At 44.0% G+C, this 16,945-nt stretch overlaps 1 pseudogene; it reads left to right on the top strand.

Annotated features, from left to right (window-relative positions):
• The window catches only part of LOC112226372, a 161,029-nt pseudogene that overhangs the window by 127,341 nt on the left and 16,743 nt on the right, over nucleotides 1-16,945 (top strand).

The following is a 16,945-nucleotide window of genomic DNA, read 5'->3' as shown; positions in this document are numbered from 1 at the left end:
GATCGGAAAGCTGCTCTGACAGATGGTGCTTAAAGTTAAAGAGGGAGATATAAGTCTCCAGCTTCAGTGATTTTTGCAATTCGTTCCAGTCATTGGCAGCAAAGAACTGGAAGGAAAGGCAGCCAAAGGAAGTGTTGGCTTTGGAGATGACCAGTAAAATATACCTGCTGGAGTGCGTGCTACGGGTGGGTGTTGCTATGGTGACCAGTGAGCTGAGATAACATGGGGCTTTACCTAGCAAAGACTTATAGATGACCTGGAGCCAGTGGGTTTGGCAATGAATATGTAGCGAGGGCCAGCCAACGGGAGCATACAGGTCGCAGTGGTGGGTAGTATATGGGGCTTTGGTGACAAAACGGATGGCACTCTGATAGACTACATCCAATTTGCTTAGTAGAGTGTTGGAGGCTATTTTGTAAATGACGTCGTCGAAGTAAAGGATCGGTAGGATAGTCAGTTTTACGAGGGTATGTTTGGCAGCATGAATGAAGGAGGCTTTTTTGCTAAATAGGAAGCTGATTTAATTTTGGATTTGAGATGCTTAATGTGAGTGTGGAAGGAGAGTTTACAGTCTAACCAGACACCTAGGTATTTGTAGTTGTCCACATATTCTAGGTCAGAACCGTCCAGAGTAGTGATGCTAGTCGGGTGGGAGGGTGCAGGCAGCAATCGGTTGAAGAGCATGCACTTAGTTTTACTAGCATTTAAAAGCAGTTGGAGGCCATGGAAGGAGTGTTGTATGGTGTTGAAGCTCGTTTGGAGGTTCGTTAGCACAGTGTCCAAAGACGGGCCAGATGTATACAGAATGGTGTCGTTTGCATAGAGGTAAATCAGAGAATCGCCAACAGCAAGAGTGACATCAATGATAAATACAGAGAAAAGAGTCAGCCTGAGAATTGAATCCTGTGGCACCCCATAGAGACTGCCAGAGGTCCGGACAACAGGCCCTCCGATTTGACACACTGACCTCGGTCCACTCACACAGACAGCATCGTGAGGAAGGCGCAGCAGCGCCTCTTCAACCTCAGGAGGCTGAAGAAATTCGGCTTGTCACCAAAAGCACTCACAAACTTCTACAGATGCACAATCGAGAGCATCCTGGCGGGCTGTATCACCGCCTGGTATGGCAACTGCACCGCCCTCAACCGTAAGGCTCTCCAGAGGGTAGTGAGGTCTGCACAACGCATCACCGGGGGCAAACTACCTGCCCTCCAGGACACCTACACCACCCGATGCTACAGGAAGGCCATAAAGATCATCAAGGACATCAACCACCCGAGCCACTGCCTGTTCACCCCGCTGTCATCCAGAAGGCGAGGTCAGTACAGGTGCATCAAAGCTGGGACCGAGAGACTGAAAAACAGCTTCTATCTCAAGGCCATCAGACTGTTAAACAGCCACCACTAACATTGAGTGGCTACTGCCAACACACTGTCAATGACACTGACTCTACTCCAGCCACTTTGATAATGGGAATTGATGGGAAATGATGTAAATATATCACTAGCCACTTTAAACAATGCTGCCTTGTATAATGTTACTTACCCTACATTATTCATCTCATATGCATACGTAGATACTGTGCTCTGTATCATCGACTGCATCCTTATGTAATACATGTATCACTAGCCACTTTAACTATGCCACTTGGTTTACATACTCATCTCATATGTATATACTGTACTCGATATCATCTACTGTGTCTTGCCTATGCTGCTCTGTACCATCACTCATTCATATATCCTTATGTACATATTCTTTATCCCCTTACACTGTGTATAAGACAGTAGTTTTTTTGGAATTGTTAGTTAGATTACTTGTTCGTTATTACTGCATTGTCGGAACTAGAAGCACAAGCATTTCGCTACACTCGCATTAACATCTGCTAACCATGTGTATGTGACAAATAAAATTTGATTTGATTTGAGAAGTAGTTGATGAGTCTGTTGAGTCTGCCGATAACAATGCAGTGATTGACAGAGTCAAAAGCCTTGGCCAGGTCGATGAAGACAGCTGCACAGTACTGTTTTTTATCGATGGCGGTTATGATATCCTTTAGGACCTTGAGCGTGGCTGAGGTGCACCAATGACCAGCTCAGAAACCAGATTGCATAGTGGAGAAGATACAGTGGGATTCTAAATGGTCGGTGATCTGTTAACTTGGCTTTCGAAGATTTTAGAAAGGCAGGGCAGGATGGAAATAGGTCTGTCACAGTTTGGGTCTAGAGTGTCTCCCCCTTTGAAGAGGGGGATGACCATGGCAGCTTTCCAATCTTTGGGGATCTCAGACGATATGGAAGAGAGGTAGAGCAGGCTAGTAATAGGCGTTGCAACAATTTCGGCGGATAATTTTAGAAAGACAGGGTCCAGATTGTCTAGCCCAGCTGATTTGAAAGTATCCAGATTTTGCAGCTCTTTCAGAACATCAGCTGTCTAGATTTGGGTGAAGGAGAAGCAGGGGGGCTTGGGAAAGTTGCTGCAGGGGGTGCAAAGATGTTTGCCGGGGTAGGGGTAGCCAGGTGGAAAGCATGGCCAGCCGTAGAAAAATGCTTATTGAAACTATCGATTATCGTATATTTATTGGTGGTGACAGTGTTTCCTATCCTCAGTGCTGTGGGCAGCTGGGAGGAGGTGCTCTTATTTTCCATGGACTTTATGGTGTCCCAAAATTTTTGGGAATTAGTGCAACAGGATGCAAATTTCTGTTAGAAAAAGCAAGCCTTAGCTTTCCTAACTGACTGAGTATATTGGTTCCTGACTTCCCTGAAGTTGCATTTCGCGGGGACTATTCGATGCTAATGCAATACGCCACAGAATGTTTTTGTGCTGGTCAAGGACAATCAAGTCTGGGGTGAACTAAGGGCTATATCTGTTCTACATTTTTTGAACGGGGCATGCTTATTTAAGATGGTGAGGAAAGTACTTTTAAAGACTAACCAGGCATCCTCTACTGACGGAATGAGGTCAATATCTTTCCAGGATACCCGGCCCAGGTCGATTAGAAAGGCCTGCTCGCTGAAGTGTTTTAGGGAGCGTTTGACTGTGATGAGGGGTGGTCATTTGACCGCGGACCCATTATGGACGCAGGCAATGAGGTAGTGATCGCTGAGATCCTGGTTGAAGACAGCAGAGGTATATTTAGAGGGCAGATTGGTCAGGATGATATCTATGAGGGTGCCCTAGTTTACAGATTTGGGTTGTACCTGGTAGGTTCCATGATAATTTGGGTGAAATTGAGGGCATTTAGTTTAGATTGTAGGACGGCCGGGGTGTTAAGCATATTCCCAGTTTTTCTTAATTCTACATTGTTTGAAAGGGGCATGCTTATTTAAGCTGGTGAAGAAATCACTTTTGAAGAGCAACCAGGCATCCTCTACTGACGGTATGAGGTCAATATCCTTCCAGGATACCCGGGCCAGGTTGATTAGAAAGGTCTGCTCACTGAAGTGTTTTAGGGAGTGTTTGACAGTGATGAGGGGTGGTCGTTTGACCGTTGACCCATTACGCGCGGAGACACGGAGGCAATGAGGCAGTGATCACTGAGATCCTGGTGGAAGACAGCAGATGTGTATTTAGAGAGCAAGTTGGTCAGGATGATATCTAAGAAGGTGCCCATGGTTACAGATTTAGGGTTGTACCTGGTAGGTTCCTTGATAATTTGTGTGAAATTGAGGGCAACTAGCTTAGATTGTAGGACGGCCGGGGTGTTAAGCATATCCCAGTTTAGGTCACCTAACAGTACGAACTCTGAAGATAGATGAGGGGCAATCAATTCATATATGGTGTTCAATACACAGCTGGGGGCTGAAGGCGGTCTATAACAAGCGGCAACGGTGAGAGACTTGTTTCTGGAAAGGTGCATTTTTAAAAGTAGAAGCTCGAATTGTTTGGGCACAGACCTGGATAGTAATGACAGAACTCTGCAGGGTATCTCTGCAGTAGATTGCAACTCCGCCCCCTTTGGCAGTTCTATCTTGTCAGAAAATGTTATAGTTAGGGATGGAAATTCCACCATTTTTGGTGGTTTTCCTAAGCCAGGATTCAGACACAGCTACGACATCAGGGTTGGCGGAGTGTGCTAAAGCAGTGGGGGAAAAACTTAGGGAGGAGGCTTCTTATGTTAACATGCATGAAACCAAGGCTTTTACGGTTACAGAAGTCAACAAATGAGAGTGCCTGGGGAATGGGAGTGATGCTGGGGACTGCAGGGCCTGCGTTAACCTCTACATCACCAGAGGAACAGAGGAGGATAAGAGAATGGCTAGCTTCTATGAAATTAGAATCTCTTTTTCATTCACGCATCATCAGGTAAATTATGTTTACATGGGTGGATCCCAAAATAAATGTGCACAAGTAATAAAAACGAGGTAAGTTAGCTGTGCAGTGCATCTTAAAAGCAGATTCAAAGGGGGTGTGGCAGATTTCAAAGCTCTTCCGCAAAGGACTCAGGTAGGACACACATGACTATCGTCAATGAAAGGTGGCTATTGAGGGGACACTCCTCCGTTCGACCTACTAACGAATTGGCATCTCCTCGACCACATCAGTTTTCGGGTCACGGAGGAGAGAGGGTGGAGGGCAGCCTTTTCCCAAATGAGAAAAGGCCCATTTGTCACGTCTACTCCCGCTCCTCCTCTCTGGTGCTCGTTGTCGCCAGTTTACTCATTATTACGCACACATGTCAGCATCGTTACGCGCGCCTCATGAGACTCACCTGGACTCCATCACCTTCCTGATTACCTCCCCTATATCTGTCACTCCCTTTGGTACTTTCCTCAGGCGTTATTGTTTCTGTTTATGTGATTCATGTCTGTACACTACTCTTGTTTTGTTCCATTTATTAAATTCACTCCCTGTACCTGTTTCCTGGTTATTAGCGTACACATTACACCATGTGTGTCACTTATGAGAGGGTTGGTTATGAGAGCAAGCAACAGTGGGGTTTTTTCCCTTCTCTCTGTGTGTTTGATGGCATAAGCATCTACCACTGCTGTATGTCATCACTAAATGGTTACTTACCATACAGAATACATTTCAATAAACCCCCTTCTGTAACTTCCCAGATGTATCTGAATATGTGGTTAACTACCTGTAGTAGGGTCAATGATTTTTTTTCCCCATACTTTGACTTTTTAGTGTCTTAATTTCCTCAAGGCCAGAGGTGCTCCCCTCATGCGTTAAAGTGTAAAAGGAAACAGTGTAGGGAGGGATGTGGTTTTGACACATTAGGCCACCTGCAGCACTGTGTGTCTTCTGCTACATCTTAGAAATATACAGTAGCCTGCTAGTGACAGATACATCGCTTAGGACCCTATTCAGATAAGTTGACCTTAAGTCCATGTTGTCTACTTATCTGAAGTCTGAATGTGTGTGTGGTTGGCATTGGCCATGTGTGGGCATAACGGCACTATAGTGTCTTCTAGCAATAGTTAGACACTAAAACCTGTGCCAGGAAAAACCTGTTATTTCCCACAGCTGTACGTCCATGTGTGAATGAATACAACAACACAACTGTACGACACAACGACAGATCTGCGGTGCTGTGCAAAACCAGGACTTCACCCTGATAGAGGACTACTACCTGGGTCTGAATGCTCTGCTCTACCTGAAGAGCATCGAGAAGCAGACTGCTTCATATACATGCACGCAAACACACACACACACACATTGCATTTGGAAAGTTTTCAGGCCCCTTGGCGTTTCCCAGATTTTGTTACGTTACAGCCTTGTTCTAAAATATATTATATAAACTGTTTTCCTCATCAATCGACACAATAACCCATAATGCCCTTATCTCAGCTCGCTGGTCACCATAGCAGTACCCACCTGTAGCACGTGCTCCAGGAGGTATATTTCTCTGGTCACCCCCAAAACCAATTCTTCCTTTGGCCGCCTCTCCTTCCAGTTCTCTGCTGCCAATGACTGGAACGAACTACAAAAATCTCAAACTGGAAACACTTATCTCCCTCACTAGCTTTAAGCACCAGCTGTCAGAGCAGCTCACAGATTACTGCACCTGTACATAGCCCATCTATAATTTAGCCCAAACAACTACCTCTCCCCCTACTGTATTTATTTATTTAGCTCCTTTGCACCCCGTTATTTATATCTCTACTTAGCACATTCTTCCACTGCAAATCTACCATTCCAGTGTTTTACTTGCTATATTGTATTTGTTTTCGCCACCATTACCTTTTTTTTGCCTTTACCTCCCTTATCTCACCTCATTTGCTCACATCGTATATAGACTTATTTTTCTACTGTATTATTGACTGTATGTTTGTTTTACTCCATGTGTAACTCTGTGTCGTTGTATGTGTCGAACTGCTTTGCTTTATCTTGGCCAGGTGGCAATTGTAAATGAGAACTTGTTCTCAACTAGCCTACCTAGTTAAATAAAAGGTGAAATAAAATAAATAAATACAAATGACAAAGCGAAAACAGGTTTAGAGATTTTTGCACATTTATTACAAAACACCTTATTTACATAAGTATTCAAACCCTTTGCTCTGAGACTCAAAATTGAGCTCCGGTGCATCCTATTTCCATTGATCATCCTTCAGATGATTTTACAACTTGGAGTGCACCTGTGGTAAATCCAATTGATTGGACATGATTTGGAAAGGCACACAACTCTCTATATAAAGGTCCCACAGTTGAGAGTGCAGGTCAGAGCAAAAACCAAGCCATCAGGTCGAAGGAATTGTCTGTAGAGCTCCGAGACAGGATTGTGTCGAGGCACAGGAAGGGTACCAAAAAATGTCTGCAGATTTGAAGGTCCCCAAGAACACAGTGGCCTCCATCATTCTTAAATGGAAGATCCAACGGATCCCAGATGTGCACAATGGGATTGAGATCCGGGCCCTTCGCTGGCCATGGCAGAACACTGACATTCCTGTCTTGCAGGAAATCATGCACAGAATGAGCAGTATAGCTGGTGGCATTGTCATGCTGGCGGGTCATGTCAGGATGAGCCTGCAGGAAGGGTACTACATGAGAGAGGAGGATGTCTTCTCTGATTGCCTGCAATGACAACAAGCTCAGTCCGATGATGCTGTGACACACCGCCCCAGACCATGACGGACCCTCCAAATCGATCCCGCTCCAGAGTACAGGCCTCGGTGTAACGCTCATTCCTATGACGATAAACGCAAATCCGACCATCACCCCTGGTGAGACAAAACCGTTGACTCGTCAGTGAAGAGCACTTTTTACCAGTCCTGTCTGGTCCAGCGATGGTGGGTTTGTGCCCATAGGCTACGTTGTTGCCGGTGATGTCTGGTGAGAACCTGCCTTACAACAGGCCTACAAGCCCTCAGTCCAGCCTCTCTCAGCCTGTTGCAGACAGTGTGAGCACTGATGGAGGGATTGTGCGTTCCTGGTGTAACCCTGGCAGTTGCTGTTGCCATCCTGTACCTGTCCCGCAGGTGTGGGGTTCGGATGTACCGATCCTGTGCAGGTGTTGTTACACGTGGTCTGCCACTGTGAGGACAATCAGCTGTCCATCCTGTCTCCCTGTAGCTCTGTCTTAGGCGTCTCACAGTACGGACATTGCAATTTATTGCCCTGGACACATTGGCAGTCCTCATGCCTCCTTGTATCATGCCTAAGGCACATTCATGCAGATGAACAGGGACCCTGAGCATCTTTCTTTTGGTGTTTTTCAGAGTCAGTAGAAAGGCCTCTTTAGTGTCCTAAGTTTTCATAACTGTGACCTTAATTGCCTACCGTCTGTAAGTTGTTAGTTACTTAACGACCGTTCCACAGGTGCATGTTCATTCATTTTTTATTGTTCCTTTGAACAAGCATGGGAAACAGTGTTTTAAACCTTTACAATGAAGATCTGTGAAGTTATTTGGATTTTAACAAATTATATTTGAAAGACATGGTCCTGAAAAAAGGGATGTTTCTTTTTTTGCTGAGTTTATTTGAAACTTCATGCACAGTAAAATTTGTTTATGACTTATAGGAGTGGGGAAAAAATGTGCTTGTGCATTGATAAGCACACCAAGCACACCAAAGACAGCATTAACAATAAGTAATAAAATAAAGATGACACTTCAACAAGCCTATTTTACACCATAGCCTGCTGAATTTGCAAGATAACAGCAAAAACTATTGGGTTTTGGCACAAATGAAAATGTGGCATTGACTCATGGATTGATGTTTCAGTATTGTCTCTAAGAAGAGTGCGGTGTTCGACTAGCCACATGCAACATGTACGCGCAGTAAAACTCCTGCTGGAGTTAGCGACAGGCTGAAAAGCAATATCCGAGTCCTTCGACCAATTTGGTGCCTTTTGAGAAGTGTAACTTTGTCCAAAAAAAACCATTTGATTTCACCTAATTTTAACATTGTCATAACGGGCACATGTTCAACTTCATAAAAATACATGTTTTCCCATCTCAAGAGTTTAAATAAAATAAAATAAAAAAACACCACATAATTGTCAAAAAGAGTAGAACCAGCTCACCTGCTTTTATGATTTGACTATTACGTGTTCAATGTTCAATTTGAAAAAAAAAATTTTTTTTAAAGGAATAGTTTCTCCATATTAAAGCAAGAGCTCAGTTCACGTAACAAGGTTGAATTTACATTGAGGGACAAACGTAAATTAATCACAATCACATTAAAGATATGATAATCTTCAGAAATGATTTTGTCAAAGCAACACAATAACTAGGGCTTTACAGTTTTGGTGAAATGTTGGGGTTAAGTGGGATAAAACTTTGTAGAAGTAACACAGGGTTGATGGAAAGAGATTTTAGCAAGTCTTTATTCATATTTCTTAGTGTGGTCTATATTAAAGGGCACTATATTTAAAGCTGCAGTATGTAACTTTTTGGGCGACCTGACAAATTTCACATAAAGATATGAGTTATAGATCTGTCATTCTCATTGAAAGCAAGTCTAAGAAGCGGTAGATCTGTTCTATATGCACTATTTCTAAGCTTATCATTCCTAAGTTTCATTTTTGCTTCTTTTACTTTTGTACACCAGCTTCAAACAGCTGAAAATACAATGGTTTTTTTGTTATGGAAAATATATCACCGCAGTTTAGATGGTACAATGGTCTCTAAACTATACTTGCTTGTTTTGTCACATAAACAGAAATTCGGCGAACTATAAGAATTTTAGCAACCAGGAAATGGTGGAGTGATTTCTGCATAGTGCACCTTCAATAGAACAGGCTTTTAAAATTCAATATTGGTGCACAATTTCTACTTAACATACTATTTTCGTGGAATGACCCATCCACCGTCGTAGTACGGATATTTAAAAAAAAATTGGTGTGTCAATTTCGACCAGCCCACCCTGCTCATTTCCATACAGTATGTTCATACATACTGTATATTCCATATTCTGTTGTTTGATGGCGTACTTACCCTTCATAATGAAATGGAATGCCGTCGGCATCAAAACAATACTCTCCAACAACTCATATTACAGCTCAAGGATAAATCAAGCAATTACTGTTCTCCTTGAAAAACAGAGAGCACAATAACCAGACAAAGGTGTGATTCCTCGCTCTCCTATCCATCCCTCTATGCTTCCATACCATCATTAATTCTTACGCAACAAAAGAAGAAAATACAGAAAACATGCAAAGAAAATATGCAAATGATGGAGGTGCTGTAAACAGCCTTCAAAGTGGAAGGAATTTTTGAAATTGAAAAAGCCTTTATCTGATGTGGGGCTATTTGTCTGAATCGGCAGACGAGGGAGTCTTACGTGTGCTTTCAAACACATCGTCGCTGGAGAGTACTTTATTCTAGCGTTGAAAGGGTGTCTTTGTGTGGCCGGCCTAAACAAGCTTCAATGGCAATGCCACACCAGGGACAAAGAATGGAGAATGGAGGAAGGGAGGATAGAGGGAGAATAGAGGATAAGGATAAGATGTGTCTGTCATATGTCTGTTAGTGTATGTGTTACTCATGGATGAGGACTGGAGAGAGGCTGGAGAGAGGTCGAGGGGAAATGTGTGAGTCTGTATAGTGTGATCTGGAGTGGAGCGAGAGAGACCGAGGTGAGAAAAATAGTCTTTCTCACTGCTCGTAAAGAATCAGCCACTGGCACTGTTTTATATGGGGGAGAATGGACAGATTGCTTTAGCTAACATGTTTTGTATTGTATTGTTGGAGTTATATGAATGGGAAAACTCAGTCACAGTTGTTGAGAACAAATGAAGTATTGAGAACTGTGAGAACATGCACTAAATAACCAAAAGTATGTGGACACCTACTTGTCAAACATCTCATTCCAAAATCATGGGCATTAGTATGGAGTTGGACCCCCCTTTTCTGCTACAACAGCCTCGAGTCTTCTGGGAAGGCTTTCCACTACATGGTGGAACATTGCTGCGGGGACTTGCTTCCATTTAGCCACAAGAGCATAAGTGAGGTTGGACACTGATGTTGGGCGATTAGGCCTGGCTCGCAGTAGGCGTTCCAATTCATCCAAAAGGTGTTCGATGGTCTTGAGGTCAGGGCTCTGTGTAGGCCAGTCAAGTTATTCCACACCAATCTCGACAAACCATTTCTGTATGGACCTCGCTTTGTGCAAGGGGGCATTGTCATGCTGAAACAGGATTGGGCCTTCCCCAAACTGTTGCTACAAAGTTGGAAGCACAGAATCGTCTAGAATGTCATTGTATACTGTAGCGTTAAGATTTCCCTTCACTGGAACTGAGGGGCCTAGCTCGAACCATGAAAAACAGCCCCAGACCATTATTCCTCCACCAAACTTTACAATTGGCACTGTGCATTTGGGTAGGTAGCATTCTCCTGGCTTCCACCAAATCCAGATTTGTCCATTGAACTGCAAGATGGTAAAGCGTGATTCATCACTCCAGATAACGCATTTCAACTGCTCCAGAGTCCAATATGCAGCGAGTTTTACTACACCACTCCAGCTGACGCATGGCATTGCGCCTAGTGATCTTAGGCTTGTGTGCGGCTGCGCAGCCATGGAAACTCATTTCATGAAGCTCCCGACTAACAGTTATTGTGCTGATGTTGCTTCCAGAGGCACTTTTGAATTCGGTAGTGAGTTTTGCAACCGAGGACAGACAATTTTTATGCACTACACGCTTCAGCACTTGGCGATCTCGTTCTGTGATCTACCACTTCCCGGTTGAGCCATTGTTGCTCCTAGAAGATTCCTCTTCACAATAACAGCACTTACAGTTGACCGGGGCAGGGTAGAAATTTGACGAACTGACTTGTTGGAAAGGCGGCATCCATCTTATGACAGTGCCACGTTGAAAGTCACTGAGCTCTTCAGTAAGTCCATTCTTCTAAAAAATGTTTGTCGATGGAGATTATATGACTGTGTGCTCGATTCTACATACCTGTCAGCAACGGGTGTGGCTGAAAAACCGGAATCCACTAATTTGAAGGGATGTCCACATACTTCTGTATATATAGTGTAGTTCCATTTTAACCATTACACACACATAGCAGTCTGGACTGAAAACCAAGGATATTACATCTATTAAATACATTACAATAAAGATTACAATAAACACACCCCTAGAAGGGTGTCATACATACAGAACACAACATGACATTGTCAGGTGTCAGTGTGCAGCGGTGAGGATGGAGTTAGGCGCAGGACACAGAACTGAGTAAAATAGCGTACTTTACTTGAAAAGAAACAACCATAAATTCCACGCAACAAGGAACAAACACGCACAAAACATATTGGGAAGCAGAGGGTTAAATAGGGAAAAAATTATGAACATAATGGGAACCAGGTATGTACAATCAAGACAAAACACAATAGAAAAAGAAACGTAGATCGGTGGCAGCTAGAAAGCCGGTGACGACGACCGTCGAACGCCGCCCGAACACGGAGAGGCACCAACTTCAGCGGAAGTCGTGACAGACATACAGAACACACCGTGACATACAGAACACAACGTGACATACAGAACACGACGTGACATACAGAACACAACGTGACATACAGAACACAACGTGACATACAGAACACAACGTGACATACAGAACACAACGTGACATACAGAACACAACAAAAAGAACATGCAACAAAACATACAACATACATAACCACAGCATTGCTGATGGGAGCCTCGTACACCATCCCCTCTCTCTCTCGCTCTGCACTGGCATTTCCCTGGTCTAATAATTGAGAGAGGTGAGGAAAGGCTGTTCACACAGTGTCTCGATAGCTGGGCCTCGCTTACCTTGACACAACGCCTGTCTACAGAGAAAATGACACACAGCTGACCCAGCCTTCAGTGAATACACACACGCACACTCACACACACACTGAGAGGCGGATACACACACAGGCACTTACACACGCAAGCGCTTTTGCGCACAGTCGCACATACACTGAGTGTACAGAACATCTTTTGAGCACGAAAAACCCAGCCGCGTTGTGCCTGGCTACTAACATACCCTGTTCAAAGACACTTAAATAATTTGTCTTGCCCATGCACTCTCTGAATGCAAACATACACAAACCATGTTTATAGCCCTTGGTTCTCTCCAGACTTGACTGACCTTGACCAGCACAAAAACATCCTGTGGTGTAATGCAACTTTTCGGGGAGGTTAGGAACCAATATACACAGGCAGTTAGGAAAGCAAAGGCTAGCTTTTTCAAACAAAAATGTACATCCTGTAGCACAAACTCCAAAAAGTTCTGGGACACTGTAAAGTCCATGGAGAATAAGAGCACCTCCTCCCAGCTCCCCACTGCACTGAGGCTAGGAAACTCTGTCACCATAAATCCACGATAATTGAGAATTTCAATAAGCATTTTTCTACGTCTGGCCATGCTTTCCACCTGGCTACCCCTACCCCGGTCAACAGCCCTGCATCCCCCACAGCAACTTGCCCAAGCCTCCCCATTTCTCCTTCACCCAAATCCAGATAGCTGATGTTCAGAAAGAGCTGCAAAATCTGGACCCCTACAAATCACCCGGGCTAGACAATCTGGACCCTCTCTTTCTAAAATTATCCACTGAAATTGTTGCAACCTCTATTACTAGCCTGTTCAACCTCTCTTTCTTATCGTCTGAGATCCCCATAGATTGGAAAGCTGCCATGGTCATCCCCCTCTTCAAAGGTGTGTAGACACTCTAGACCCAAACTGCTACACACCTATATATATCCTACCCTGCCTTTCTAAGGTCTTCGAAAGCCAAGTTAACAAAGAGATCACCGACCATTTCGAATCCCACCGTACCTTCTCCTCTATGCAATCTGATTTCTGAGCTGGTCATGGGTGCACCTCAGCCACGTTCAAGGTCCTAAACGATATCATAACCGCCATCGATAAGACAATACTGTGCAGGCGTATTCATCGACCTGGCCAAGGCTTTCGACTGTCAATCACCACATTCTTATCGGCAGACTCAACAGTCTTGGTTTCTCAAATGACTGCCTCGCCTGGTTCACCAACTACTTCTCAGACAGAGGTCAGTGTGTCAAATCGGAGGGCCTGTTGTCCAGATCTCTGGCAGTCTCTATGGGGGTGCCACAGGGTTCAATTCTCGGGCTGACTCTTTTCTCTGTATACATCAATGATGTCGCTCTTGCTGCTGGTGATTCTCTGATCCACCTCTTCGCAGACGACACAAATCTGTATACATCTGGCCCTTCTTTGGACACTGTTAACAAACCTCCAGACAAGCTTCAATGCCATACAACTCTCCTTCCGTGGCCTCCAACTGCTCTTAAATTCAAGTAAAACTAAATGCATGCTCTTCAACCGATCGCTGCCCACACCTGCCCGCCCTTCCAGCATCACTACTCTGGACGGTTCTGACTTAGAATATGTGGACAACTACAAATACCTAGGTGTCTGGTTAGGCTGTAAACTCTCCTTCCACACTCACATTAAGCATCTCCAATCCAAAATTAAATCTAGAATTGTCTTCCTATTTCGCAACAAAGCCTCCTTCACTCATGCTGCCAAACATACCCTCGTAAAACTGACTATCCTACTGATCCTTGACTTCGGCGATGTCATTTACAAAATAGACTCCAACACTCTACTAAGCAAATTGGATGCAGTCTATCACAGTGCCATCCGTTTTGTCACCAAAGCCCCATATATTACCCACCACTGCGACCTGTATGCTCTCGTTGGCTGGCCCTCGCTTCATATTCGTCGCCAAACCCACTGGCTCCAGGTCATCTATAAGTCTTTGCTAGGTAAAGCCCCGCCTTATCTCAGCTCACTGGTCACCATAGCAGCACCCACCCATAGCACGCGCTCCAGCAGGTATATTTCATTTCTGGTCATCACCAAAGCCAACTCCGCCTTTCCCTCCAGTTCTCTGCTGCCAATGACTGGAACAAATTGCAAAAATCACTGAAACTGGAGACATATCTCCCTCACTAATTTTAAGCATCAGCTGTCAGAGCAGCTTACTTATCATTGCACCTGTACACAGCCCATCTGTAAATAGCCCACCCAACTACCTCATCCCCGTATATATATTTTTTTTCTGCTTTGCACCCCAGTATCTCTACTTGCACATCATCTTCTGCACATCTATCACCGCAGTATTAATGTTAAATTATTATTATTTTGCCACTATGGCCTATTTATTGCCTTACCTCCCTAATCTTTCTACATTTGCACACACTGTAAATTGATTTTTCTATTGCGTTATTGACTGTACATTTGTTTATCCCATGTGTAACTCTGTGTTGTATGTGTCGCACTGCTTTGCTTTATCTTGGCCAGGTTGCAGTTGTAACCAGGCCTACCTGGTTAAATAAAGCTGAAATTAAAAAATGTAAAAAATAAAATGACCCTCATGCACCCGAAGAGGCGGGGGGGTGGACTGAAGAGAGAGAGAGAAAGAGAGAGGAAGAAAGGGTGTTTGAAAGACAGATGGAGAACACCATGGCAGAGGGAAAGAAATACTCCAGGAATGGCAATCATTTGTTTTTATCACTTCAATGACACACTCATATGTTTCTTATTACGGATATTGATTCATCAATATAATCAAAATGTATTTCTTCATTGTAGCCTCAATACATTCTGTTTTTAAGTAGAGAGCAACACTGTATTCTGCTAAGTTTGTATGTATGTTGCAAACCCCACACTGTGAAACCCCCCACACTGTACCGTCCATGAATCACAGGGCTTCTGTTCTTTTCAGCAGAAACATCATTAGCCTCCTTCCCTCCCTTGTAGACATGAAAACCACTGTGCGCGCGCGCACACACACACACACCTCCTCGCCCCTGGACCTGGTCTCCCGGCAGTTGGGGAGACATGCTTCGTGGGAATGTAAAGCTCTTAAATATGTGTTTGGCTGTGTGTGTGCCTGGCTAGTTGTGGGGATCTGGCAGCCTAGCAGAGGTAATGAAGCTGTGTCTATCCTCTGTCTGCCCTGCCTCAGCAGCCTGCCACTCTCTCTCTCTCTCTCTCTCTCTCTCTCTCTGACAGGTTAAAGAAGCATTTTAAAACTTTGAGACAATTGAGACATGGACTGTGTATGTGTCATTCAGAGGGTGAATGGGCAAGACAAAAAATGTCTGTGCCTGTGTTTGTGTCAAGAACTGCAGTGCTGCTGGGTTTTTCATGCTCAACAGTTTTCCAAATTGACACAACTGTGGGAAGCATTGGAGTTAACATGGCCCGGCATCCCTGTGGAACGCTTTCGACACCTTGTAGAGTGGGGGGAGGGGGGTGTTTGGTATACCCAGTGTATATCTCTCTCTCTGTCTCTCTTTTTATACATCTCTCTCTTTCTCTCTATCACTCTCTGGGCCCCTGCTCTCTCTGTTGGTGAGCATGCTTCTTCTGTGCACTGACCACGGCTGAAGAATCGAGGAGAGGGGGAGGAGATCAAGCAGTGAGGGAGGGAGCTGGGAAGGATGGAAATGGCATAGAAATTTTGTTTGTGAGATGTGCTTAGATATTTATGCATTTGTTCAAGTATTTGGTCTTGTGTGTGTTTGTGTGCATGCATCTGTCTGTCTATCCGTGTGTGTGAGGAGCAGGTTGACGTTTATTGGGATGAATCTTGTCCTGGAGGCAGAGCTGAGCGTTTTCCGCTGGATGGGCCAGCCGCAAAGTCAAAATTGTCTGTATTGTAAAAAATTATTGAAAACAAATATTCGCTTTTTGGTCTTAATTTTAAGGTTAGGATTAGGCATGAGGTTAGCAGTGTGGTTAAGGTTAGGTTTAAAATCCGATTTTGTGTTTCGGCCAGTTAGTAGCCACTTCGCAGAACTGCCTCAAGGACAAGATTCATCCCAATAAATGCCAACCTGTGTGTGAGTGCCTGTCTCTTTATGGCATTCACATTTGAGATGATAAAGAACTAGGATATAGCAGAAAGTTGGAACTGAAACATACATTGAAAGGTTTAAAAAGGTTTACAAGAGGCACTTAACTGACCTTCATATCAGCCCACAGTCAATTACGAAAGGCCACTCTGAAACGACTCATAATAGACACAGGCACGCAGACCTTAAATGTATTTTCTCTGAACAACAACCAATTGACGTGAGCTAAAAGCCTATGTGCGGAGAAGGACGATTTGATCAATGTCCACACAAACAAACCCAGACCAAACGCCCACCTGTTGCTAACTGCTCGCCTATAAAGAAGTCCGCATCGCTTCCTCAACATTTTTAAAGAGCTAAACACAGAATATTTGTATTAGGCTCATCATTCATAAATGTGAAGACAGCTACCCTCATTCAAGCTACCTGCAAAATGCATCTTAAAAAGCTTAGAAGAGCATGGCAGCCTTATAATGCACTATAATGCCTCATACAGCATTATACGTGCCCTTATAAGGCATTATATGTGTGTGCCTCATACAAAGTGTTACCTAACTGTCTATCCTTTTAGTCTACCTTTGTAAAGTACACACATTAACACAGAATCATTTCCCTCTTGAACAGTGTCTGTTTGATTTACAATCCAGGTACAGTAGGTTA

The sequence above is a fragment of the Oncorhynchus tshawytscha genome, linkage group LG28 (genome assembly GCF_018296145.1).
Source record: "Oncorhynchus tshawytscha isolate Ot180627B linkage group LG28, Otsh_v2.0, whole genome shotgun sequence".
Classification (NCBI taxonomy): domain Eukaryota; kingdom Metazoa; phylum Chordata; class Actinopteri; order Salmoniformes; family Salmonidae; genus Oncorhynchus; species Oncorhynchus tshawytscha.
Note: the sequence above shows the minus strand (reverse complement) of the source record. Positions and strands in the feature narration are given on the sequence as shown.